The 27,814-nt window shown below is 37.4% G+C and overlaps 1 long non-coding RNA gene, 1 other non-coding gene and 1 pseudogene across 3 annotated transcripts in view; 2 read left to right on the top strand and 1 right to left on the bottom strand.

Annotated features, from left to right (window-relative positions):
* Window positions 1-1,878: 1,878 nt before the first annotated feature.
* On the bottom strand, window positions 1,879-2,611 carry LOC114087799 (casein kinase I pseudogene; annotated as a pseudogene).
* A 16,798-nt stretch (window positions 2,612-19,409) lies between these two features.
* LOC114087678 (uncharacterized) overlaps window positions 19,410-27,814 on the top strand; it is a 38,658-nt gene continuing 30,253 nt past the window's right edge. Inside the window, exons 1-2 of one of the 2 annotated variants that reach the window (XR_003581875.2) lie at window positions 19,410-19,490; window positions 23,750-23,850. This is a non-coding gene — a long non-coding RNA (uncharacterized lncRNA). Of the gene's footprint in view, window positions 19,491-23,749; window positions 23,863-27,814 lie in introns of both variants that reach the window. The other variant, XR_003581876.2, reaches the window with a different exon arrangement.
* On the top strand, window positions 24,787-24,922 carry LOC114087861 (U4 spliceosomal RNA). The gene has a single exon (XR_011708443.1). It is a non-coding gene; the product is annotated as a U4 spliceosomal RNA (small nuclear RNA).

The following is a 27,814-nucleotide window of genomic DNA, read 5'->3' as shown; positions in this document are numbered from 1 at the left end:
TCTAAGTGCATAGTAAATAAAAGCACTGAACAATATCTTGTTGGAGGGAATTCATCTTGGAAAATTGATCACCAAAGCTCAACAATTTTATTTTATTCTCACTGTGATCAAACATTGCTTTATAAGATTAATTTTTGGCTGTAAGTATCAAAGGTTTATTAGTCAAGAAAAATACGTTAATTGATGAGGGTGGTTATAGAAGAACACAGAAGCCTCATATCCCAAAAGTTCTGGCTTACTAAGATTTCTTTGTTATTTAGGGTATCAAAGAAATGTGTCCCTTAATGGAAGAATGGGAAATCATAGAATTAATTGTTCTAAAAGTAGTTTTCAAATAAAAAAAAATTAAATTTGACACAATCTGACCACACAAGTCAATTTACAGTTTTAATGTTATTTTATAAAATACATATATTTGCACAATAGGCTCCTGGCAGCATTTTCAGTCAAGTGTTCTTTTAATTTATTTTGACAAGCTATAAAATAATAAATCATACTATTTAAGGAATTATCATCAATAAATTTTCTTTCTCTTGGGTCAGAGAAAATTAAAAGAATAACCAACTATGATTGAGAGGGAGTACAGGGACACAGGTAATCTATAGAAGAGGGTGGGGAGTCTAGAGAGGGTCAACCATCACTTGAAATTCACACAGTGTGATGTCCAAGATTAAGAGTCAACTGCTTATAGCCATTTCACAAGTATTTCAAAGAAAAACATTTTGTAGTCCAACACTTTAAGGCTTTCATTCTTACTCAGAATCAGTCTAGCTGTTGGTCAGCGGCAACAGGAGTTATAATGCCAACTTCTGGCAAGTGTAGTACTGGACATTATGCCTACAAGTCATGAAAAAAAGAAAGAAAGAAAGAATGCCTTTTCCCTTCAGACCAAAGAAAAACAATAAATTAAAAATGAGAATTTATAACACTAACTCTTAATAGATTTATAAAGGAATATCATGTAATAAGTGGCTTGAAGTAATCTATCAAAAAATCAAGGATGTTTATATTTCATAGTGAGTCAGCAAGGCATTTTGTTGTTCATTTTTTAAAATATTTATTTCCTTATTGAAATAGTTTTTAGTGTTTAGTGAACTTGTAAACAGAAAGCTCCCATTTCAAAATAATAACCAAATCCCAGATGATGGAGATGTTTACAGTGATTACATTTATCAAAGCCATATGTGTGTGTGTGTGTGTGTGTGTGTGTGTAGAATCTTAAAAAAAATATTAGTCACTAAGTTTTTCTTAGGTCTTTATTTTATTTTATTTTTTTGGAGGGGGTGAACCAGGGATTGAACTCAGGGGCACTCAATCATTGAGCCACATCTCTAGTCCAATTTTGTGTTTTATTTAGAGACAGGGTCTCACTGAGTTGCTTAGTGCCTTGCTTTGGCTGAGGCTGGCTTTGAATTTGTGATCCTCCTTCCTCCGGTTCCTGAGCAAACTGCTGGAATTGCAGGCATGTGCCACCATGGCTGGCAGTTCTTCACTTTAGGTGCTGTTATTTCCGAAACAGGTAAGAAGGCAGACTCTCTCATATGCTCTAGTACTAGAATGTGGTTGCTCCCATAGCTGGCTTGCAAACTAGAAGACAACCATTTGAAGAATGTTTTAAGTGAATAGTTGCAAACCATAGAAGTGGGGGAAAAAAAAACCCAAGAATGCACAATTGTGAGCATTTACAACCATCACAAGTGTGACTGAAGACTATTCATACCATTTTTCTGAAATGAAATCTCAAAACAGTACAGTTCAAAAGAAAAATTTCAACAAAAAAATGATATATGCAAGATTTTACCAATTTATGTATCGTCAATCATATACTTAAATTTTCTGCTTGAAAAAAATCAATTGAAAACCAGGCACTATGTTTCACTATTGTAAGGTTTTCTCAGTTTGCTTATCTCTGGGGGTTTGGATTTGCTGGCCCTGCCCATTGGAAGAGGTTGCCTGTGTTGCTTTTATATTGTCCAATAAAATTTGTAGCATATTCATGGTTCAGGGGCCTGAAAGGATGTGAAATAGCTGCCTTGGATAGGTTCATGTAATCCAAGACTTCTTCCAAGAGTAGATTAGGACAATATTTGAAGTAAATAGCAAATTCTACAGGAAACCCCTTACATAAAATTTATCAAGAGTGGACATCTTTGTATCACTAATCTTTTCATATTTTCTGTTTCTTTGTTGCAGCCTTCATTCCTTGCTATGGTAGGATGGTTTTATTAAAATATATCAAAACATCCTAGTGATTTCTTGTCATCTCAGTGACTGCACAATAACAGGATGTGCATTGATGCCAGCATATTGGGCAGTGCCAGAGAGGTTTTAATTTTCTCTTTGCGGTATGTGTATCCTTGTCCTATCATCTCTGTTCTTTGTTTGTTTGGTTTTTGTTTGTTTGTTTTTGCCAAGCTAAAGTCAATGTGGAACAAAATCACAGTGATGCCCAATACCCATTAGAAAGTTATCAGGCTTAATGTCTTTGTATATAAAATTCTTTGTGTGCACATGTTCAATTCTGGTCAGCTAATATAAACACAGTTGTCATTGTGAACTTTCCTGAGCAGAAATTGATGGGATCTTCAAGGCTGGGTCCCCAAAGATCCATGACTAGCACATTATTGACTTTTTCCTAATCATAATCCCATATGTGGGAGATGCCAATTCCACCTGAAGACTAACAGTTTGTGCTCCTACAGCAACTAGGGGATGCACTCTAGCTTCAGTGCCACTTCCTTACTGGTGGTGGTGTTAATTGCCAGAACTATATCAGCAAAGGAGCAAGACTGGATCTTCAGTACCAGCTTATACCCTCTGCCCCCACCAAATGAATTTGGCCTTGGAATTACTGCTGCTCGCCACACTAAGAGACCAAAAGGGAGGCAGGCAGGTGTCAAGCCCCTGTACCTCCGAAAGATGAGGGTAGGACAGGAGCCTCCTGGCTCCTTTCACCCAGCAAGGCTGCCAAGGAGAGCGACAGGAAATGGCCTTTCCCAGAGTCACAAACAAAACCTGACCATCACCACTCACTCAAGCTCCTTTTTGCTTGAGTGATTGGTGAGAGGATCTTATGGTGAATGAGGTGAGGCCACTGGTTTCTGGAGCAGTAGCTGCTAGCTCGCTTTTGCGTTGAAGGCTGGAAGAGGGTGGATAAGGCGGTGTGATATTGCTGCCACCACTGCGGGGACTCTGTCAGAGGGACCACTGTTACTCTGCCTGTGCTGTGTCTTGTTATCCAGTTCCACGATGAACTCTTCTTATGGGTGCAGAGTTCAAAGTCTTCAGTTACTCACTCCTCTCTTGTCCATGCCAATCCACCAGAAAGTCTTGCTTCAGTGAGCCCGCAGGAGCCAATTCACAGCTAACATGATTACAGAGGCAAGTAGGAGGGGTTGGGGAGGCCAGCTTTAGGCTCCCCAGCTGGGGAAAGAGGAGAGCAGAGGGACATCACCTGCTATATGCTAACCAAATGAGTAAGGGGTGCTACTTAGGTATTCTGCTCAGCAATCCACAGTCTACCCAGTAGTGACATTTACCATGGACTCATACTTATGTATTTCCTTTATTGTACCTTTTTGTTGTTGATACAGTTTCCTTTAAAAAATACTCATCTTCTTTTGTTTTGGCCAGAGAGAGGGGATAAAACAAAGTCTTGGTTTATGTCTAGGGTTGCAGAAGGAAGCTATTTAGCACAAAAATTAATTAAGCTGTTAAAAGTAGCCCAGGAAAAAGGTGAGGATTCAATAGGACAAGGTTTTGTTAGAGAGCCCTTGACTATTTCTCCCTGACCACCTGGGATTGTCTGTTGCATAAACTTATCTCTACATATTATTTGGAGGAATTTTGCTTGATTTGGCTTCCAGTGGTGAAAATATTTGCTTCTGATTGCTTAGCAGGTAGATGGGGGGAGAATCAGGAGGAAGGAGACAAGGACTCTGATTCAGCAGGTAGGTCTCAAAGGGGAACTTTGAGTAGAGTGTCATATAGTAATCATCTATCAACTATAGTTGCATTCAGTGATTTTTGTCTACCTTAGGTGACAAATTTGGAGCCTGTTGGCACAGCCAATACATTGTTTATGAAAATATGGTTCCAAATCCTAGATAACTGCATAGACATGAATTCTTGAAGCACCAATATTTAGACACTACCTGTGTGAAAAGTACCTTTGTTGTTTCTTGTTCCAGAGTGAATCATATTAGTCATAGTCAGGTTCAAGACAAGACTAGTCTGGGATAATTCCTCTTGGCCAGCTGTGGAGGAAGAGTGGGTACCTACATTGTGCAAAAAACCTAAGCATGATGAACATTGAAATTTTCATTCTCAGGAAGTTCAAGTTTCTAGTCATTTTTCTCTGGACTTAGGACCCCGTTGTACTGCAGATGTTGTGAAGACAATAACACTGATGATGAGCCTGTCACAACCATGTGATCTCTGATATGTGGTTGAACAGAATGTAGACTACCCCTTGATAAATGAGAGTGACCTTTAGAATCAGACAGGGAGTTGATTATAATGTTTATGTCACAGGAAAGGATCAGAAAGGTTATCTCTTAGCCCTTCTACGAAAGTGATGACTCAATTAGAGGAAATCTCTAAGGAGACTTCTGAGTAGCTACTGTGCCAGGTAGTCAGATAACACACCAATCTCACACAAAATGAAAACATCTTTGCTCCTCTCCACAGAAGTTGGAGAAATCCTGTAGAACAACTTTCTCAATGTTTTCCACTGTATTTTATTTTTTCCCCAACATTTCTTTTTCTCTTATGCCTTTTGTTTTTCCTTTCTAACTTTCAGGTTGTCAAAGGGGCATTTAGAATCACCTAGGCTGTTTTTGCTAACAAATATGGGAACTCATCTGTGTTAGTCAGCTTTTCATCTCAGTAACAAATAACCACATAAAACAACTTAAATAAGGAAAGATTTATTTTGGCTCACAGCTTCAAAGGCTGTAGTCCAAGGTCAACTGGCTCCATTGTTTTGGGCCTGAAGTGAAACAGAACATCATAGCAGAAGGGCATAGGAGAGGAAAGCTGCTCAGCTCATTGCAGCCAGGATGTGGGGTGAGGAAGGGTGGGGGTGAAGGAATGAGGGGTGGGAAGGGTCAGGGGTAAGATATAGTCCATAATGGCATGCCTCTAGTGACCTACTTCCTCCAGGCATGCCGCACCTGCCTACATTTTCCTCCACCTCCCATTAGTTTGTCTGAATTATTAATTCATCCAGGGGGTTAATCTACTTGCTGAAGATTATAGTTAAGCAGATCTGGAATGGAGCCTGAGATTCTGCACTTTTAACCAGCTCTTAAGTGATACTGAAACTGCATGTCCAGGATTCTGCTCTAAATCCAAACATTTGTCAGCTCCTGTGCTCCCTTTGCATATGCTTTGCACATGTTATTCCTCATTTTCTTCAATACTTTTTCCTCCTATCATCATTTAAACACTTTATGCATATCTTAATTATTGTTACTTCTCTGGGAAGTCTCCTGTAATCTCTCTGACTAAACCAAGTCCCCCAGCCCCACAGTAAAGTCTAACAGAGCCATATGTTTCTCCTTCTGAGCTCTTAGCATAGTTGAGTTCTATGTGTTCTGACATTTTCTGATCAAATATTTTCTCTCCTATTGGACTATACAGGCTCCATAATGGAGCACCTGTATCTGATACCAATTCATCCTAGAGCCCCAAACAACGTGGGGCTCTTAGAGGAACACTCAAATATTTGTCAAGTGAATTAATTGGTGGCACCAACTCCCTACTAGTTTTTTCCTTGACTAGCAGAGTAAAGGAATGACTTAATCAAGTTGTTGCAATAAATGTTTAGAGCCTCAGGAAAAAAACATGACTTTGTTTTTCCCTTGTTGTAAATGAGATTCTGTCACTTCTATTCTGGGTGGCTTCTGATGATGTCAACAACCTTGGCATCTACTCTGGATTTGTTTCTGCCTTGTGACTGCTCTACTGAGATAGTGACCTGGAATTAATAAAATCATGTCTCTATGGGCAACAAAGAGTCTCCCTAGTTTCTCCAAACAACAGGCTTGATTGTCAGATGGATATGGAAATAAGGTAGATGAGGAGCCCAGCTGGAGGGATGGCCACTACACAACAGAGAACTGCATGGTTGTCGAGGGTTAAATGCAGCTCTTGAGGCAGCCTCCTTTCACTGTGTCAACAGTGTGACTGATTACTCTTTGCTGTGTGGCTCCACTACTAAGACAGCTCATCTGTTCTCCTGTCTCTGTATTACTTGGAGTAGCTTTCAATTTCTGTTTTTAGTGCCACTTGGTTATCTCTCACTACCAACTGCTCACTGATAGTTTCTACCACTTCCTGGTTTCTGTGGCCTTACTACATCTGCTGGCTGCCTTCCTAGCTTTTAATCCCTGGTATTTGCTGCTCTTATTCTTTACATATGTTGCATTCAAATCATATTGCTTTGTTTAATACTATTATTTTTCTCTGATTCTCATGTCAAAAGCCTAGGACTGATGACAGGCCTATGTTAGATTTGCTGCCCATGAGTTTAGTGCTTATCCTAGTCCAAGCAGTTCTGAAACATGAATGATTTGCTGGTAATGGCACCTACTGGTCCTTAAGAACTTATTGTAAAATATTTGGAAAATTGATGAACACAGTTGTAAAACAGTTGAAGCCTGAAATCAGCCAAGGTAGGAATATTTATACCCCAGATTTTGGCAAAGAATACAAATCAAGACTTTCTTTCCACAGAGCCAGCTTTTAGCACACTACTAAATGGAATAGAGAACAAGGCTCCACCTTGAAGACACATTCAGAGCCATTTCCTGTGGTTGTGTGGTTCCCATTCTGAGGTTTCCCCAGTGGGGCAGTATAATTGACACGTCCTTGCATGGCCTGTTCAGTCTAACCTGGTCACTCGCAGAACTTCCAAAGTAAACACAGACTCCTTTCATCAGAATTATTCCAGTAATTGCTGCTGTGCTTATGTTTTGGGTTAAGTTTCCTGGGAAACAAACTCTAAGATGAGGATAGGGAAAAGGAGATAAGGATTACACAGAGGAAGGAGTTGAACAGTGATGTAGTCATCAAAAAGATGTCAGCCAATGCCACGAGAAAGAGCAGCAGTTAGATGGGGGCAGCCCATTGGACAACGTGGCTTTTTTCAGAGTGAGGTGAATTCCAGGGAGGAACTCAGATGAGAAGCCTAGACCACCAATTCTGGGAGCAGCTGGAGGAAGAAGTGCTTTGGTCTTGAAGGGGAAGCTGAATGGCTCACATATATTCGCTATGTAGAAGGGGAACAAAAGTTTGTAAAAGTTTCCCTAGAGTACATTAAAGTTGTCTTATTAAATTCCCAAGCAAGAAAACTTTAATCATTTTTAGTAAATGTCTAAGGGCAACTGTGCAGTGTCAATGTGCTCTTTTCTGTTGTCAAGGCAATTATTAAGTCATACATTGTCAAAGCAAAGGGATATAGTTATCCCACTCCAGCCCAACCTCTTGGTAGAAAGAGATTCAAAGAACTCTCCCTTTTCCTTCCCTCTTTGAAATATATTCCTTTTGATCCTGATTATAGCCCTACAAAAAGGAATATGAAGAAGATGATGAATAGAGAGTTCAAAGTTTTGTTGTTTGGAACATTCTGCTGTTCCACTGCAGAATGGAGTAGAATCCTAGGACATATACCATTTATCAATTGGAGGATTTATCTTTCCACAAGGCATAGAGTTGGATTCTCAATTCTTGGAGACAGTATATTTATCCATTTGAAGCAAAACTGCAAAAGTTTGACTCTTCTAAGAAGGCATTGTTAGCTACTCTCTTTCCAGAGGAAAATCCAATACTTTGGAGAAGGCAGAGAATCAGTTTTCACTGAAAACTTTCAATTGTTTTTAAAAAGAGAGAAAACAGAATTTTCACTGAACTGCACTGAAAATATGGACCTCAAGGAAGGAAATACAATTGAGAAATTATTCCTAAACTAAAATGAATAAAGCACAAGAAGTACATAATTTCTGTATTCTGAGGCTTTTCCCCTATGAGCCTTGCTATTATAAAATCTCAGAGAAACACAGATGCTTTGAGAAGCCTCCTGAGAATTCTTTGCAATTTAGTTAATTTTGCATTCCCTGTCTTTCTTTGGTGTGTTGTTGGATAAGTATAGAGAGGACTGATGAACAGATGGGAGAAATAGAACAGAAGTGTTAACTACTCTGTTTACAAGACCAATCACATTCTTCTGTGCATTAGAATTATAGGTGAAGAGGGATTTGAACCAAATCCCCACTTCTACTAATGAAGTGAAGGGAAGCTCAGATAGTTTAGATAACTTGTCCAATATCACATAGCCAGTTCTCAGAAAGTTGGGATTGGGGAAACAGTCTTTGTGTTGTGGTTACATTAACTTCTACTGTTTTAAACATATTCATTCTTTCCAAAATACTTATTGACTTCTATCTGATTTTGTGTACTATAATACTTGTAATGAAGAGCCAAATAAGGCAGATAGTCTTAGCATCATGGAGTTTACTCAATGCAATCTGGTGGGATAAATAAAAATAGTACTTCTTAATGGATAATAGAATTAACAAGATAACAATAAAATTAAACTTATCTTGGCATAGTCTTACTAGTTGAACTAAGGTGAGAGCCAGCATAGTTTCCTGTAGGATAGTCTTATATCTAAACGTTCAAAGGGGAGAAAAGTTCGCACTTTTTCTCTTTTAGTAAAAAGTTAGAGCTTACATTCACAGGCTTTGTTTCTGTTACTTTGCTACAACTATTGCCCTTGTTCTCACAGAAACCTGCTAGGTAGCAACTCAACTTAAGTTCTCCCTGCTAAGTTTAAAAGCCCTAGAAAGGTTTATTAGTCTAGCATCAGTATCAGGGAAAATAATTTATATATTCAGTGAATTTTGGTTTAAGTTTTATCAAGTGGAACCAATTGGTCAATGTGACAAATAGATAAATTGATGTAGTTGTTGGTGATATAGTAATATTGATAATTCTGGAATGTTAAAACTAGTGCCTGGAAGAAGATTCTAGGGGCATAGGAAGCTAAGCTACAATCAGATTTCCTGTCTAAACACGTCAGAGCAACAGTTGAATAAGAAACACACATAAAGATGGGATGGAAATTATTAGGATAAGGCATGCAGAATTATCTATTTTCAGTGATTTATGACCTATAGAAATGGAAATGTTCTATAATTCAACCAAATATATTCTATTGCATGTTTCATATCAGCATTTTGTTTAATAAATGTTTCTTTTTGATCAAGGGTTATGGGTAGTTTTTCCCCTACATGGAGTAGGGATGATAACAACAGAATTTATTTATATATTATTTACTGTTAAAGTCAGTTCATCTTTTCTGGCACATATTAATTAGTCCTCCACAGACAAGAGCCCTAGGTGCTACCCTCTGATTGGCTGGCTCTCATCTTTACCCTGCTCTTTGAATTACCTAGGTCTTTCTTTGTTTTTATTTTGAAACAGGGTCCTGCTAAATTGCCTGGTTGGTCTCATACTTGTGATCTTCCTGCTTCAGCCTCCAAGTCACTGGAGTTGCAAACATGCTCTACTAGGCCATTTTTCTTGAGGCTCTTGGTTGCAGGTTGAAATTACTCTGTCCAAAGTCACATGCATTTTAATTCATTGGCTCTAGCACATTTATGTTGCATCTCTTATCTTCAAGGTCTACCTTTTTAGATCAGTGGTTCACATCCCTGGGTGCATGTTCGAACTACCTGGTGAGCTTTTAATAGATACTATTGCCTGGAGTCTACCCTAGAGCTTCTGAGTTCATTATTCTGTGGAGATACCAGGGCATCGATACTTAAGTAAAAATCTTCTTAGGTGATTCAAATATGGAGAACAAAAATGCCCTGAGAAATCACTCTATATTCATGCATCTTGATTAGTGATTCTTTTCTCCTTCACAAGGCCCAAGAATCCTGAGGACTTATCCAGGTCATATTTATTCTGCTTGTCTGGTTTTGATATGCTGCCCTTCCTATCTTACTCCCTATCCTTCTGCATCAGTAAGTTGTTGGTGAGGAAGAGGTTCTTTTTCCTGACAGTCTGTGGAAGAGAGGCACTCCAAATAGGGCTCCTGACACTGGAGACTGAGGGTAGGTGGGAGGAAGCTCTGGCTGCTACTGCTGCAGGGAATCTTCTGTTCCTTGTGGAAATCCCATCAAACATGAACATGGTAGTAAGACCTGCCCAGGGGATTCACAAGGTAAACCTTTGAGGTGTCCTGAAATATGTTGAATGGGATACCCTGAGCTATCTTTTCTACCTTGTATCATCTCTTATTCATTTATTTGTTCATTTAGGTACAACTTGAACATAAATCATTGCCCCATTATCAATATCTTTGCTGGCCCATTCCTTGATTCTCATCTTTCCAGCAGAAATTCTATCCACCCTTGAAAATTGATTCCAAATACATCTTGCTCTATGAAGCCTTTTTTTTTTTAGTCCATCCCTTGCCAGCCTTCTGTGTTATTTTGAACTTGCATAACATCTAGCAGTAGGAAGAATAAAAATAGCAATGAATTAAAGACCAGACCAGGATCCAGTTCTGTGCAAACCAATCTGAGCATCTATATTCCATTTTTTTTAAATGACTGGATGAATGGTTTGCTTTGGGTGGGAATCTTTTCTGTGTCTCCATTATTTTAGCTGCAAAATAAGGCCATTGTAGAGAGGGTTTTAGTTAGCTTTGTGTCACTGTTACCCGTATATCCAAAAAGAACAACTTAGAGAAATAAAAGTTTATTTTGGCTCAGGTTTCAGAGGTTCAGTCCATGGCTGGTCAGCAAAATTGTTCTGGGCCCAACATAAAGCAGAACATCAAACCATAACAGAGAGCTTTATTTCTTTAAGAGCAGTCCTTGGAATGCCTGTGTTAAAATTATCTAGGCTTGTTTAAGTGTGGAGTCTCCTCCTTCCATTTGAATCCAAATCACTGGAAGATTGTGAATCTGTGTTTAAAATGTACCCCTAGGCCTTCTTTGTTTTTATTTTGATTAGGCTTAGTAAAGTTAGAAAACCATGGAATTACTGGGTTTTGTTCAATTAAAATATCATAATGGTAGTTGAAAATGTAAAATCTTGGTAGACATAGAGATGCAAAATTCCATTGTTTTTAAAGGTAGACAGAAGAAGTATTTTGTGGTTTGGATATGAGATGTTGCCCCCAAAACTTCTGTAATAGTGCAGGTAAAATGACTGGATTATGAGAGCTGTAACCTAATCAGTCCTTCATAGTTTGAATGAACTAATAGTGTGGTAACTGCAGGCAGGTAAGGAGTGACTGGTGGAGGTGGATCACTGGGAATATGCCCTGGAAGAGTGCATTTTCCCTGTGGCCCCTTACCCTTTCTCTCTCTGCTTCCTGGCCCCCAGGAGCTGTGTAGCTTTCCTCTGAATGTCCTTGGCCATGATGTTCTACCTTGTCTTGAGTACATAGCAAAGGAATTGGCTGACCATGGAATGAACCTCTGAAACCATAAACCAAAGTTAACTTTTCCTCCTCTACTTTGTTTTTGTTGGGTGTTTTGGTCACAGCAGTGAAAGACTGATGCAAGCTCTCTTGGTTGGAAAGGCATCAGGTAGTGTAAAGAACTTGAGATACTCCAGGAATATAGGTATTATCTCCACATGGAGGTAAATTGAGGCACAGGAATAGAGAAATATTTTAATATTATTGATTATTTACATATTCTCGAGGATTCTTTTTGCATCAAGGATTGTGCATTAAATACCTGCTTATCTGGTTGAGCTAAGCACAGGGGATAAAAGTTTTTTTTTTTTTGCCACAACTCTTTAGTGTGGATGTGGCCATTATTATTATTCATGCCTGGACCAGAAGCCCCAGAAGGTAACTGAGTCATATTTCCAAGATGTTCCCTTGTCCACTTTTAGATCTTGATCTATGAAATGCAACTTCTTTTTCAACTAGGGTCTATGAATTGTTTTTATAGGAATCATTTTCTGAATTTTATAAGTGGAATAATCAGGGGAGAATAAGAGTTTCTTTTTTTTCAATGCTAGGTATCAAACCCAGGGTATGATACATGCTAGGTAAACACTGTACCCCTGAGCTATACCTCGAGTCCCAAGATTTTTTTTCAATGATTTTTTGGTAGATATATCAAATCCAAATGGGAGTTACATGTGATTTTATAGGTTTTTAGACTGAAATTCTCCCAAAGATACAAAACCCCTAGCTGCAATGACTTCATTCCTGCCCAAATTGGCATTTAGCTTCAGATAAATTTTCTAGTCATCAAAGAGTAGACTTGTGCTGCTGATTAATTGTCAGAGAACTTCTTGTTATAAAACCAGATTCTCTTTCTGACTGAGCTACTGTGTGACCTTAAGTATGTTAAAGAGCTTTGGGATATCTTTGTTTCACATTGTAAAGTGGAGATAAAAATACATTGCATACATCTTTAAAAAAAAAAAAAAGAAAACCAATGAGGATTAATGAGATAATGTTAGCAGGCATATTAAAGTCACCCAGTTTTTTTTCATATTTAAATTTCTGATCCATTTCCTAATACTAAAATGGGTCATGTATTTAAAAAACGAGTATGCAGGATTAAGATTATGGTGAACAGTAATAGTTCTTTTTTTAGGGATCTCTCCCCCTAAAAAAAGAGCAGATGACAAGTAGGATTATTAAACTTCTATATATAAAATTTCCCTTTTACTTTAATTCCTATTATGTCCATACTTTAGAAGAGACTCTTTCATAGTCCGAGGAATCTTGATCCATATGCCAGACTGTTTGCTTAATTTAAAAGCCACTGAAATGTACTGAAACCTTACATTGTAAGTAACAGTTTGCTTTACTGAGTAATGAGGGTGTTATCCCTAAGTAAACCATAAGCCCACTGCCCAGTTCCTGGTAGAGTGTTGTTATCTCTGGGATAATTCAGTTCTTGCTGGAGTAAACCCATGAACCAAAATTCATGGAGAGGAGTGATTTATCCAGCATTGCCTGCCCATCCATCATGCTGCTGCCCTGCATTGTGCAGGGAGTTTGCTTGCCATGCATTTCATCATTGGCGGTATTTCATAAGTCAAGCCTGGTGATCAGACAGGGTCACCCTTAAATCCCATCTGCTGAGCAAGGCACCACATGGCTACATTTCTCTTCCAGACTGACGCCATTTCCCAGCATCCATAGGTTTTAAAGATATGAAAAGCAGCTTAGAGAAGGCTAGGGGAGCAGCTCTGCCACTGCATAAGTGGAAACAAGCAATGGGAATTAGAGACTGAGCAGAAGGAAAGGGGTTAGAAAATTAAAAAAAAAAAAAGAGTGAACAGATAAAGCAGAAAATAGAACACACAAAAAAGAAAGCAATGTAAGCCAGGTAGGGGGAAGGAAATATCAGAATTATATGTCAATGTGGGGATAAAGAAAAAGAAAGAAAGCACAGATGAAAATAAGCCAAAATGTTATTTTGTTTACATTCACGGAGATGATAATTTGGAGGGTAAGTCCTCCACAAAGTTTCCTGTCAGGTCTAGCTGTTCCTGTTATCCTAGGAAACTTTCATTTTCAAAATATTTATGTATTTCTTCCCTACTCTATCTTTTCAGTAAGTGAGGTTAATATTATCCCTATTTTACAGAAGAAAAAGGAGGCGGTTTTTGTTGTGAAACAAAAAAATCTTAAACCTTTTAGTTGGATACAATCCCATTTACCATTTTTGCTTTTGTTGCCTGTACTTTGGGAGCTATATCTGAGATCTGGGGTAGTAAGATAGAGGATATCATTGTTACACAGACCAATATTACGGGCTTTCTCCCTGTGCTAGCTTTTAGTAGTTTTTCATTTCAGAACTTACAGGTAAGTCTTTAAATTCATATTAAATTCATTTTTGCCTAAGATAAGGGTCCAATTTCATTTTTCTTCATGGGACTATTCAATATTCCCAGCACCATTTACTGACAAGACTGTTCTTTTCCCATTTTGGTACCTTGGGGAAAATCAATAGACCGTAAATGTGTATGCTTATTTCTGGGATCTCTATGCTATTCCCTTGGTCAATGTACCCATTTTTATGTCAGCATTGTACTATTTTCACTAGCACAGAATTCATCTAAAGCTTCTAACAATGTGATCACATTAGCACATGTTTTTGTAAATTTTACATAAGGAATCACAGTCTTCAGAGAGCTTCTCCCTCTTTCCTTTCTGTCTTTCCCTCCATCATGCATTGCCTCATATTGGATGACATTTGGACATTTTGAGCAACTGGGTGAGAGGCATTGAGATAGGGATGCATTTAGATGAAGTAGAATTTATGGAGGGGGGGTGTTGTTCTAGGTCTCTCATGTATGGCTATCATTTGCTGTTCCAGGGTAGACGTAGTTCCCAGATATGTCCCATGGTGCCTGGCTGTAAGCAACAGAGAAAACAGAAGACTTAGAATGGAGACATCAAGAAGCCACGTTGGGGAAATTTTTTCTAGTCATCAAATCTATAAAATTGTAAGCATAAAGATTCAGTTGTTTTTGAAGCCTACTCAAAGTGGTGATTCCCTCCTGTCAGGACTATATTCAATAATGTAGCATGTATGATGACAAGTAAACAATTTTTATTTTTTTTTTCAGGCAAGATCAATAGAAGTAATGCAAACTTCTATTGTGCTATTATTCTATTGTATGAAGTTGGTTTATTATGAATCCTAACTATAATAATAGAGGAAAAATATCAATAGTCATGCTGGAAAAAACTTTTATTTTTGTTCCCTTTAGAATATATTACAACATTTTCATACGAAAAAATTACCAATGAATTTTCAACAAAAATTTAGGGGGAAATATATTGTAAAGGTATGTCAGGCAGCATAAAAGTATCTTATTTTTCACAATTTTTGATATCTATGTTTTTTGTCAGCTTTAAAATGTTTCGTTATTATTTCATTTCTCACTGTGAATTAGTACTTATGTTCATGCTTAATTTTTGATTAGTAAAAAAGTGTTGTGAATTTTTTTTAAAGAAGATCTCTAAATTGCAAATAATTTTAGTTTCCATGATACCTGGATTTGATCCTAGAGGTAAGTCAGGTAGTTTTCTAAAGATCACATGACAATTGAGCACAGAACTGCTGAATTCTCTTCAACCTTCTGTCCAGCATTTCAGACTGCTTTGGATGTGTATTCCAGGAGTTATGCACACATTTAATAATGCCACAAACACATGCATATCAAAAGATTGCAACCCTGAAGGAATTGACTACTAAGCCAATAATGTTATTAAACGGCAAGTTTAAGGATATTAAAAGGGAAAGCAAAAAATACCTAATCTGCTATTTTCTTTTTATATATAGATGAATGGAAAGTATAAATATAATTCAACAATCAATTGGTATAACATCAAATATGAAATACAAAGACCTTGATTAAAGTTCTTGCTCCACTTCTAAGGATCCTGGTGATTGTGGGAGATCTGATTAATTGTTCCCATAATACTTTCTTTTTCTTCCTTTTAATATTAGTCCCTAAGATGTAGCCTCCCAACTAGACTACATTCCCTGCCTATCTTTGGGTTAGTTATAGTCATATGACTGAATTTTGGCCAATGGTTGTAAGTGAAAATTATGTGGATAATTCTGCATAATATTTTTATGATTGTTTTTTTTTTCTTTCTTTCTTTTGAGACAGGTGAGAAACGGTCTTACTAAGTTGCTCAGTCTGGCCTTGAACTGTGACCTCCTGACTCAGCTTACTGAGGAGCTAAAATTACTATAGTGGACCATCATGCCCAACATCTTGACGGATTTAAAGAGTACTGGTTGGAAATGTATGATATGTCACGATCATTGTATTGTCTTGAACAACTAATAAAAAAAAAGAGTACTGGTTGGGAATATTTGTGGAAGATTCCTCTATTTGGGTTTATCTGATGTTTTAATGATTGGATTGGGATCATGTTTTAGAGGCATTTATTTATTTTGCAGAATCAAACTCAGGGCCTTGCCCATGCTAGGCAAGTTCCCTACCACTGAACAACATCCCTAACTCTTAGAGGTTTTTAATTTTAACATAAAGGTAATATAGAATAAAAAGGAAAGGAGAGAAGGGGAGATGGAGAGAGAATAAACTCACTGTTCTAATAATTACTTCATTAGCTCTAACTGCTGTTCTATTGGTATGTTCCTATAGTAGAATAGAATTTTGTACTCTAGCTCTATGATTACTATTTGTTTTGTTTTGTTTTCCTTTGTTTTTATCATTGTTGATGTACTGGGGATTGAATACAGAATTTACCATTCAGATACATCTCCAGTCCTTTTTATTTTGAGACAGGATCCTGTTAAATTGTTAAGGCTGGCCTCAGACTTTCAACCCTCCTGTTTCAGCCTCTCTAGTTGCTGATATTACAGGCATGCAACACCGTGCCCAGCTCTATGAAGTACCTTTGAGAATCACAAGAATATACTCTGCTTCATTTCTTTCTCCTAATACTGCTGAACAGACCTGAGTTGCCCTCTATCTGTCCATGTTGTCATCCTGGAAAGATGCCTTATAAAGCACACAATATGAGTACAGAACTTGATAACACATAGGCAAGGGTACACTGGAGCTGGCATCTAGTCTAGTTGTACAAAGGTTTATTTTATTTTTAAAATTTATTTTTTAGTTTTAAGTGGACACAATATCTTCATTTTATAATATGTGGTGCTGAGGATCGAACTCAGTGCCTCAAGCATGCTAGGCAAGCACTCCACCGCTGAGCCACAACCCCAGCCCCCAAAGGTTTATTTTAGAAAAGTTGACTACCGAGAGCTCCATATCAGAGTGAACTGTCAGCAAATGCTTACTACTTTGGGAAAGTTTTTCATTGTTGTTTTGTCTTTTTAAAGGAGAGAAAAGAGAAGAGAGGGTGCAGGAGAGGAGAGAGGGAAGGAAGAAAAAAAATTACAATATTACAAAATCAAATGCTAATTATAGATGAGAAAAAAGATGAGACTTGGTGAATTTAGGAAAATGAAGGAAAACAAGGAAACTGAAATCTTTTGGGGTGCTCACTTTTAGTTTGATTTCTCAGACACAGTAAGGGGAAACATCATTTTGATTGGGACAGGAATTAGCCTATCTATTTCTTTATTGCCCTTACTTTTCAAATTGTGCAAATCCTGGGCAAAAGCCTTCTGTAACTGAAACTTTGGGTTTTTTACATACCTGCACTTAGTTATGATCCAAGTACAGTTAATTAGCAGTTGTGGAAGGGGTTGCATGCTTCCAGAAGGATGGATTGACAAGAAGCAGAAAGTGTAGTTATAGATCATGGTAGCAATTCCAAAAATATTCAGAACCACTGTTCCAACACTTCTACATACTCTATTCCCATGTTGAAACCTTCAACATTTAACATTTATATTCTCTCACCCTTCTTTTTTGGTGTATGTTAATATGTTTGATCACAAATCTCTTCCCTTTGAAAGTCCTATGCATTTTTCCTTGGTTATTTCTTGAGGGCAGTTTTCAAGTTATAATGACAGCTTTTTATTTAATCTTAAAAATTTTGCTTTAGTATCAAGAAATCTCGATATTGTTCTTTAGAAGTTATTGAACACAACTCACAAATTTCTGTCACATATATCTACTCACATTTAAGATAAAGGGCATTCATATCTATTTATAGTACTATGTTACTAGGGATCCTATGTTTTATCCTAACTAAATATACTGTATTATGGAAAAATATACAAGATTGTTCCTGTATTTTCATTATGACTATGATTGACTTGCTGTGACATTCCATCCTACAAATTAATACATTGTAAGTGCTAAAATGTCTTCATTCCAAAGAAATACATAAACAAGGAAGGGAAGTAATTTAATTTTAGCTCTTATTTAACTTTGACTTCGTGGTTCCTAGTTTGGGGTGACAGCCACAAAAAGTCAGGCAAATCCCCAGGATGCCAAACCACAAGGCAATTTCCGGCAACAGCAAGGGATTGCAGCTCTGTTCCTAGAAAAGTCCCCAAATATAGCTTTTTCACAACAAGTGTTTTAAGGCAAACAGGATTACATTCTCTTGCTTATGAACATTCATCCATCTATTGTATAAACATGTGCACTTCCCTTTTGCAGCTGCTATCATGTCTCTCTCACCCTGAGGTTAGGGACTTCCTTATTTTATTGGTCCAGCTGACAGCATCCTGTGGTCTTCTCTACCCAGTCCTCCACTTGCTTGCCTCCTCCCCCTCTCTTAGCACCACTCCCGGCCTTAACTGTTTTTGTCACTCTTTTCTTCTTTGATGACAGAGCAGAGTTGAGTTTCATAACTCTGGATTTGTGGACATGCTTGATTGAGTCCAAATTGGAACTCAAAATGTGTTTCTCTTTGGGAATTCATGTAGTAGACCACCTTCTTCACTTGTGGGTTTTTTCCTTGACTTTGGAACCAAATCATCACACAATAATGGTCACATGGAAGGTATGTTTAACACCAGTTAGGGGGAGGGAAGGTGTCGATTTATGAAAAATTGAAATTATCTGAGCTTCTAGCTCTATTCATGTACTATTCATATTCACTTAGTTTAAAAAATGGATTGTGATTTTTAAGAGATCTATCAGTTTTGAAGTAATCAAAACTGCTATTAATGTATAATATAGCAATTCAGTCAAAGTGAATAACAAGCCTCAGTAGACTGGCTTCTCAGGGAACTTTGTTCTTATTTACAAAAGTGTTGTAATTCTAAAATTTTGCCAAAGGACAGCTATGTGAAATCTGGATAATGGAAGATAATTTTGAATCTCTTTCACCGCTCCCACATCTAAAATGTGTGTGTTTCGAAAGCAGATTTAGAAGGTAGATGGTGTTTTACTAGACTATTTATGCTTTAAAAAATTTTTTTTCCCTAAAGGAAATGTCTCCTGAGGCCTACTTGGGAATTTACTGAGAAATAATTGGGTAAGAAAGAGAAGAATCATTTGTTTTGGTGAGACAGAATATACAGCTGATCAACAAAGTCCTATGGCTGTAGGAGTGAGGATAGTCTCATTAACTAAAATGAAAAACTCAAAATGAGAATCACACAGAAAATAAAACATTAAATGAAATAGAAAGCAGCTTTTTAAAGTTAGAATTAAATGATTAAGTCACACAAAAACAGTCTGTAGGGAGCCACTTTGAATGACCCACACTTTCCAGTCCTGAAGCAAGAGGCTCTGACCGATCACTACATTTCGGGTGACTTGGGCGTTGTCCCAGCTCAGGAAGTAGAAGGCATGTCTGCAGATGTAAGTGTCATCCCTGAGGTTGAATTACATTCATCTGTCCCTTGTAACCCTGCCCCTTCTGGCCTTTTTTGGATAGAACTTTCTAAGAACAAGAGTACCCCAATAAAAGCCCACTTCCAAACGTGCTCGATCTCTATTGCCAGCCTCTCGTGACTTTCTCTTGCTCTCCCTTTTGGGGAGCCTGAGGCCAAGAGCTGAGAAACCATCCAGAAGCTTCTTTAAAGGTAAAGTGTGTCTGCATTTTATTTGGAGTCCCTGGAAATTCACATGAGTGACCCCAAGTTCAGCTGCTCATACAGAACAGGGGCAGCAATAATATTTTCTTTGATGAAACAAAAATGTATAATTTGAGGGATAAAACATGGAGGAACAGAATGGGAAGAATAAGCAAAATATATGAAGGACTTTCATTCAATAGACAAAATCTTCCAATTAATGCTTTATTCTTTTTTAAAGTATGGTGGGAATTAGGTTTTGTAGGGGTAAAGAGAACTTTCCCATGATCCTCTGAAGTTTTGATAAAGTACATCTATGAAATAAATAGACATTAGATCAACAGGAGAAAATGCTTCCAAATTTATTATGTGCACAGGTATATCACAAGGGGAAAAAAAATGGGTACTCAACAATCCAGTGAAATGTAAGAGCTTATATGCTGACTTCAGTGGAGAGAGAGGAGGGGCATGTGGGCAACTTAGGGGAGATAATCGAGGTATCTGAACAACTGGTGAAAGACTGTGATGTAGACTGTCTGGATGTGGTGTTAACCTTTGGTCTTCTTTCCAATGCTTTGAGTCAATTTTCTCCAATGAAGAGATTCCTGGGGAGGGGATATGACAAAATTTTATTCTTTAAGGAGGATCCAGTTTCAAGGTAGGCAAGGAATATTTAGAGAAAATTTCTGCCTGTGCTTTGGGGAAGAAAGAGAAATGACAGACAGGAGGGCAGGAGGAGGTCAGAGAGACCTTGGTTCTCATTTAGTTCAAAGCAGGGAGCAATCCAAAGTGCCATACTTTGGAGTATCATTTCCTGAGCCCCAGTAGTTCTTTCTAAAACATGAATCTCTCATGTATGACTGTGTCTTTTACTGTTTGACTTTTAGACTCTGAATTTCTTGTCTTTCTAAAAGCAGCTTTACAGAAATATGCAATCTAAAGTATCAGGGGACTGATGAGTAGCAAGGAGATGGGACTGCCTGAGAAGAACCAGGGCAGTGAGGGAACGAGAGGAGATGAGAATGCAGAAAAGAAATTGCATCTTACTGCAGAAACATCTGTTCTTGGGGAAAGAAGGACATGAGGGGCCCTGTGCTTAAAGAAAGGAAAATCAAAGTCAAATGTCACATCAGACTAGTGGGAAGGAAAGGCCAAGTCCTGGAAACTAGGTCTGGGTCGAGTGGTTTAACATGCAGAGATTCAGGTCTGTATTGTGAGATTCACAAAGATCAAGTTCAGGACCAATAATCAGAATTGCAAGTTAGCAGAACTCAGTTCACATAGTTGAGTACAAGAAGAGCATATGCGGTGCCAGGAACTTTGTTGAGTGCGGAAGGTGCAGCCAGAGATGCAAGCTAGGGTTTGTGGGTATCCAGGGGCTTAAATGACAGGGGGCATTAGCAGGATGAGATGTGGGTAAGTGAAGGGCAGTATGGGGTGGAGGGATATCTTTTTGTAATTCATTTTAAGTTTATGGTTGAGGCCCCTACCATAAAAGACAGATTAACAGGAGATAATCACATAGGTTATTTAAATGTTTTATGTGACACAGGAGTTTTCATCAGTAGATGAAAACCTGAAGAAGTAGTTAAGCCTAAGTGTATAGTTTTAATTAATAGGTTATTATAAAAAGTAGACAGTTGGCCTGATTTCAATCCACAGTACCCCTATCCTGCCAAAAAAGTAGGCAGACATGGAGAAATATAATGGTACAAAGCAGGTATGAACTAAATGTAATAAGTTAGGGAAATTTAGCAAGTCCTATTTGTTCAGATTTTTCTCTGTGTCCCTTTGAGGTAAGGATATTCCTTTCCTTATGCTATAGAGAAGGTACCTTTCACACCATGGTTTTATGACCTGCTTCAGAGGATAGTAGAATTTTCCCTAGATTTCATGACTTGTTTCAGGGAATAAGGGCAGAGGAAGTTCAGAGAGACCTTTCTGCTTCTGTGGTTTTTCTCAAATTCCTTCAGCTTAAAATACTCTGGGGTAGTGTTTCCTGAACCCCATCATTGGCAAAGGCAGGCAGAGATATGAGTGGATGTCTATTACTTTCTATTTAAAAGAAAAAAAAGTCCTGTTAATATTACAGTACACACAGTTTTAAAGGAGGTACAAGTGAGTTTATCCAATGACATTTCAGAGCTATATTCCTGAGTATTCAAGGGGACCAGAACCTGAACAAATGGTGGTGACATTCTTGAACATGAGTCTGGGAGCTCACTGAAGAAGGAAACTTATCTTAGTCTTCTTTGGATCACAGGAACTAGAGCTCAGAACTGAGTTGTGGTTCAGTAAAGTATTCACTCTTCTTTATATTATCCTTTCAAATTCTTTGTTAGTGACTTTGGAAGAGTAGTTTTTGTCATCCCAGAAAAGATTTGAACACTTCAAAATAGATTCTATTGATGAGTATCAAAGTGACAATTGCAAGGCAAATTTAGCCTACTGACTTATGGTCTCTCTCTCTCTCTCTCTCTCTCTCTCTGTATGTGTGTGTGTGTGTGTGTGTGTGTGTGTGTGAGAGAGAGAGAGAGAGAGAGAGAGAGAGAGAGAGAGAGAGAGAGTGTTCAGCTCAGATTTTAATTTATTGTTGCATTTGGATTCCTTGGAAGAGGGAGAAATTCTCCAGTTATTCTCAGTCACAATCCCTCCTTATTACATGATGCAATTATTTCAACAGCCTCATACTTGATGGCATTTGAGTTTGTCCCTTTCTCAAAACCTGGGAAGCAAAGAGTGAACTCACATGTAAGAAACAAAATTTGTTAAGTTTGAAAACAGGATGTTTTAAAATTTGCATGGCTGCATTAAGTTACTTCCTAAACTAGAGACAGATAGTCATGTCCTCTTATTTGCTGAATTAGTTTGTCCAGTAAACAGTCACCCTGTCAGGAAGACTACAAAATTCTTCTTAAGGACCTACCCAATGGTTTAAGCACTCCAGCTAGCCTGGTCATATTTACAAACACCATAATTTCCAGATACCATCAGAGACAGATGGCAGTTGGTTTACAAAATTCTCTTGGTACATATTAATGCTTAGTGCTAAATTTTCTAAACACTGATGTCAGATTTTAGACCTGGTCAATGTGTCCAGCATCAGCCATCCTCTGTGGTCAAAGCAACACTTCCCCCGCCTAAAAAACTGCTTTGCATTTCCTTCTCAGACTTAAGTATCCATCCAGAGTGAAAATCCCTTCCAAGTAACTATGGACTCTGGTTGACCCTGAGAAGGTTTTTCTAGTTCAGGATCCTGTGAACAGAGTTGGACCTTTGGTAACTTGTCTAGATTCTGTATGTAAATAAACACATTTGATTATAAGCAACAGGTTTGCTTACCTCCAGTTTCCTTGAATCATTAAACCTTGCTGGAATAACAAGTTTCCTTTTCACCTTTGAGCACTGTACCCACTCCACTGCTTCAAGTTCCTCTACATTTACTTAACTAAGGAATACTTCTCAAAACTTTCTAAAAAGGAGAAGATTTGCCTGGGCAAGACTTCCTCTAATTTATTTTTAAACCATATCAGGTATCTTGTGTGCTCCTGCACAGGCACCCTATTGCATTTATGTGTTTTATATGAGGATTTGCATTGATTTAAAAAATAAAAAAACTTGAATATGAAGAATACATAAAGAAAGATGATCAAATCTAGTAGTGTGGGTAAATTGAATGAAATAGTTACTTGAATTATAAAGTATGTGAGGCTATGGGATTCAGTTTTTAGAAAGCTCTTTTTGGAGATTGGAAGATGACAGATTAGAGGCACCAGCACTCACCTGCTTCTTCACCAGATTAAACTAGAACAACAGGTGTGTAGGTATAGTTGAGGTGGGTGTCATAGGAAAGCGCTGGAGTGCCATGCTAGAGTAAGTGATCGGATGAAACTCAGAAATACTGGGTATATTAGAATAGCAAACAAAAACAAAAACAAAAACAGAGCTCCCCAGCACCAAGTTTCTTTTTCACCTTTGAGCACTGTACCCAGTGTTTGGGGCTCAGCAGGAGGAAGGAAGTATCCTCCAGAATAAGTAAAAGAGAGAGGATCTTAGAGAACTCCACAAGCAGAGCACTCAGAATCTTGCAAACATACAGTCTATAAGAGACCTGGGATTTACAAAGCTAGTTGGTTCTAGGGAAGAAGTTCTCGGCACTTCCAAAAGTATTCATACAGTTTCTAACTGGGAGCAATCTTAGGAAGGGTTCTGTTATCTGAGTTTACTGCTCTGGTTGTCAGAAGCCTCTTCATTTTTCTATCTTCAAGACTCAAGGGCCTCTTCACTGGATCGGTGAACCTGCTGCGCTGAGAGACGGTTTGGACTCAAGGAAGTGACTTTGGCATAAAACTGCTGAGAGTTCTCTTTGGTGAGAAGCAAGGTCTGCTATTTGGAGGGAAGTAGAGGTGCTTTCTTTTAAGGACTGATTTCGGGAAATACGCTATTACAGCTTGCCAGAATAGAATAGTTGTGTGGGATTTGTTCTTTTCTTTGTTGTTGTTGTTGGTTTTGGTATTATTATTGTTACTATTTTTACTTAGTTTTTACCTTGTTTCTTTATATGATTTGTTTTCATTTGTTGTTATTACTTGCTTTTCTTTTTTTTTTGTGTGTGGGGCTGGGAATTGAGCCCAACACTTTGAGCATGTTGGGTAGATGGTGTGCCACTGAACTACCCTCCCAACCCAGCTGAGAAAAATTTTACCTTACTTCACCTATGACCCAACCCTGTTGGAACCTTGGTAGATAATTCAACTTAAAGAATAAGGAATATAAAATCTCCAGTTGATTACCTGCACCAAGTAGGCATGGCTAGGGGTGGGGTGGGGGCTGAAGACCTGTTTCTTGTCATTCACCTTTGTAGCAACAGCAGTGAGCACACAAAAGTTGGACACTTCGCCTACAAGGGACCTCAGCCTAGGTTTCTTCCTGCACATTGATGACAAGACTGGAGAAGTAACCTCAGGGGATGTACCTCATATTTTTTGCTGTCTACATCATATCTGAACTATGATGGTCAGATGACTGTATTTTTGTGGATTTGTCTCTGTGACTTCTATTCTGTACAATTGATTTGTGTCTGTTTTTGTGCTAACACCATGCAGTTTTTATTACTAAACTATATATTATAATTTGAATTCAGGTATTTTGGTGTCTCCAGCACTGCTTTTTTGGCTTAGAATTGCCTAGACTATTCTAGTTCTTTTATTCTTCCAAATAATTGACAATTTTTTCCCTAGTTTTATGAAGATTGTCATTGGTATTTTAATGGGGATTGCATTGAATCTCTATATTACTTTTGCTTAGCTTTGCGCAGTGGCAGTATCGTAGCCAATGAGGTTTATCCGAGGCGCGATTATTGCTAATTGAAAACTTTTGCTAGTGTGGGCATTTTAATCAATATTATTTCTGCCTATCTGTGAACATTGAAGGTCTTTCTACTTGTGTTGTCTTTAATCTTTAAGCAAATGGCAATAAAATTATTAATTCATCAAGGATAAAATAAATATATGAGTGAATTAAGAAAATCAATATAGAATATGAAACATCAATTAAATAAATAATTAGGGATTCTGAAAAAGTACCAGATTGAAATTTTAGAAATAAAAAGCTCAGTAAGTCAAATTAAAATGCAGTTGAAAGCCTTACTAAAAGACTAGGTTAAGTAGAAGAAAGAATCAGGAAGTGAAGGCAAGGTTGATAAATTATCACATTCAGATCATAATGAAGAAAAAAATGAGAGAGAATGAAAACGACATATATGGTCTGTGGGACACCATCAAAAGACTAAATGTATATATAATTGGCAAAGACAAAGCAGCAGAACTATAGGCTAAAGGCATTGAAAACCTATTCAGTGAAATAATAGCAGAACATTTTCTAAATCTTGGAAAAGATATGGACATTTAGGTACAGGAGGAATTTATATCCCCAAATAGACATGATCAGAAAAGAACCTATCTGTGACACATTAAACTGCCAAAAATACAGAAAAAAGAATATTGAAAGCTGTAAGAGAGAAGCACCAAGTCACATATAAAGTTAAACTCATCAGAATAACATCATATTTCTCAGCAGAATCTCAACAGGCCAAGAGGACATGGAATGGTATATTTTAATTCCAGAAAGAAAATAACTAACAGCCTACATTACTATATCCATTAAGTTATCCTTCATACTGAAAGAAGAAATAAAGACCTTCCAAGATAAGCATAAACTAAAGGAATTCATGACTACTCAACCAGTATTACAAAAGATATGTTTAGGAAACTTACCTACAGAAGAGGAAGCAAGATAAACACCATAATGAGAGCATGGGAAAGAGCAAACCTCACTAATAGAGTAGATAAGTAAGAGAGAATAAGAAAATAATCAAACTTTAATTCTGTAACAAATACTTTAAAATGAATAAGGAAGAAATAAATGCACATAGATCACTCGTAACAACTAGAAAAACAACAAAATGGTGGGAACCAATACACACCTTTCAATAATAATATTGAGTGGAAATGGTCTTGATTTTTCAATGAAAAAGCACAGAATGGCTAACTGGATCTAAAACAAACAAAGAAAATGAAACCAGAACAAAAATATAAGACCCAGCAATTTTCTGCCTGCAAAGACATACACAGACTGGAAGAGAAAATATGGAAAACAATGTTCCAAGCAAATGAAATCCAAAAGGAAGCAGAATTAGCTATACTCTTATCTAACAAAAGAGGTTTCAAGCCAAAAATAGTCAGAAGAGACAAAGAAATTCACTACATTTCTATTAAAGGAACAATTTATCAAGAAGATTTAATAATTTTAGATGTGATGTACCAAATATCAAACCACGCAATTTTATAAATCAAATACTATGAACATAAAGGGAGGTAGGCCCCAATACAATAATAGTGGGTAATTTCAGTACCCCACTCTCATAATAGAAAGTCCTGACAAAAATTATCAATAAGGAATCATCAGAGTTAAATCACACTATAGATCAACTGCATTTAACAGACACCTATAGAGTATTGCATCCAACAGTTACAGAACACATTCACATTCTTTTCATCAGTAAATTAAAGTTTTTCCAAGTAGATTATATAATAGACCACAAAGTAAGACTTAACACATTTTTAAGAATATAAATAATCTTTTGCAACTTATCAGGTTATAATGAAATGAAACTAGAAATCAACAACAAAAGCAACTACAGAAATTATGCAAACACATAGAGATTGAACAATATGCTTTCTCCATATTTTTATTGGTGCATTATGATTGCACATATGTTAGGATTTGTTGTTATATATTTGTACATGCACATAATATAAAAACAAAATTTGGCCAATATCCTTCACCAGTATATTCCTTTTCTCTCATTTCCTTTCCCTCCCTCTTGTCCCTATCCTCTATTGATCTCCTTTCAATTTTCATGAAGCACACCCCTTCCCACCATTCTTTTTCTTCCCACCTTTTCTTTTTCCTCTATAGTTTCTACATATGAGAGGAAAAATACAACCCTTTATAGTTTCTGAGTTTGGCTTATTTCACTTAATATAATAGTCTCAAGTTCCATCCATTTTCCTGCAAATGACACTATTTCATTCACTGTTATGATTGAGTAAAACTGTATTCTGTATATATGCCACATTTTCTTTACCCATTCATCCATTTATGGACACCTAGGTTGGTTCCACAGTTTGGTTATTGTGAATTGTGCTGCTATAAATATGGGTATGCCCAAAGGACTTAAAAAACAGCATACTACAGGGACACAGCCACATCAATGTTTATAGCACATTCACAATAGCTAAACTGTGGAGCCAACCTAGATGTCCTTCAGTGAATGTGGCATATATACACAATAGAATTTTACTCAGCATTAAAAAAGAACAAAATCATGGCATTTGCAGGTAAATGGATGGCATTAGAGAAGATAATACTAAGTGAAGTCAGCCAATACCAAAAAACCCAAATGCCAAATGTTTTCTTTGTTATAAGGAGGTTGACTCATAGTGGGGTAGGGAGGGAGAACATGGGAGGAATAGATGAATTCTAGATAGGGAAGAGGGGTGGGAGGGAAAGGGAGGGGGCAGGAGATTAACAAGGATGGTGGAATATGATGGACATCATTATACAAAGTACATGTATGAAGACTTGAATTGGGTGTCAACATACTTTATATACAAACAGAGATACAAAAAATTGTGATATGTAGGTGTATTAAGAATTGTAATGCAAAAAAAAGTACATGTATAAAGGCATAAATTGGCGTGAACATACTTTATATACAGAGATATGAAAAATTGTGCCCTATATGTGTAATAAGAATTGTAATGCTTCCA

This window comes from Marmota flaviventris, chromosome 8, assembly GCF_047511675.1.
Source record: "Marmota flaviventris isolate mMarFla1 chromosome 8, mMarFla1.hap1, whole genome shotgun sequence".
In the NCBI taxonomy this organism is placed as follows: domain Eukaryota; kingdom Metazoa; phylum Chordata; class Mammalia; order Rodentia; family Sciuridae; genus Marmota; species Marmota flaviventris.
This window is presented reverse-complemented; position numbering and strand designations above follow the sequence as displayed.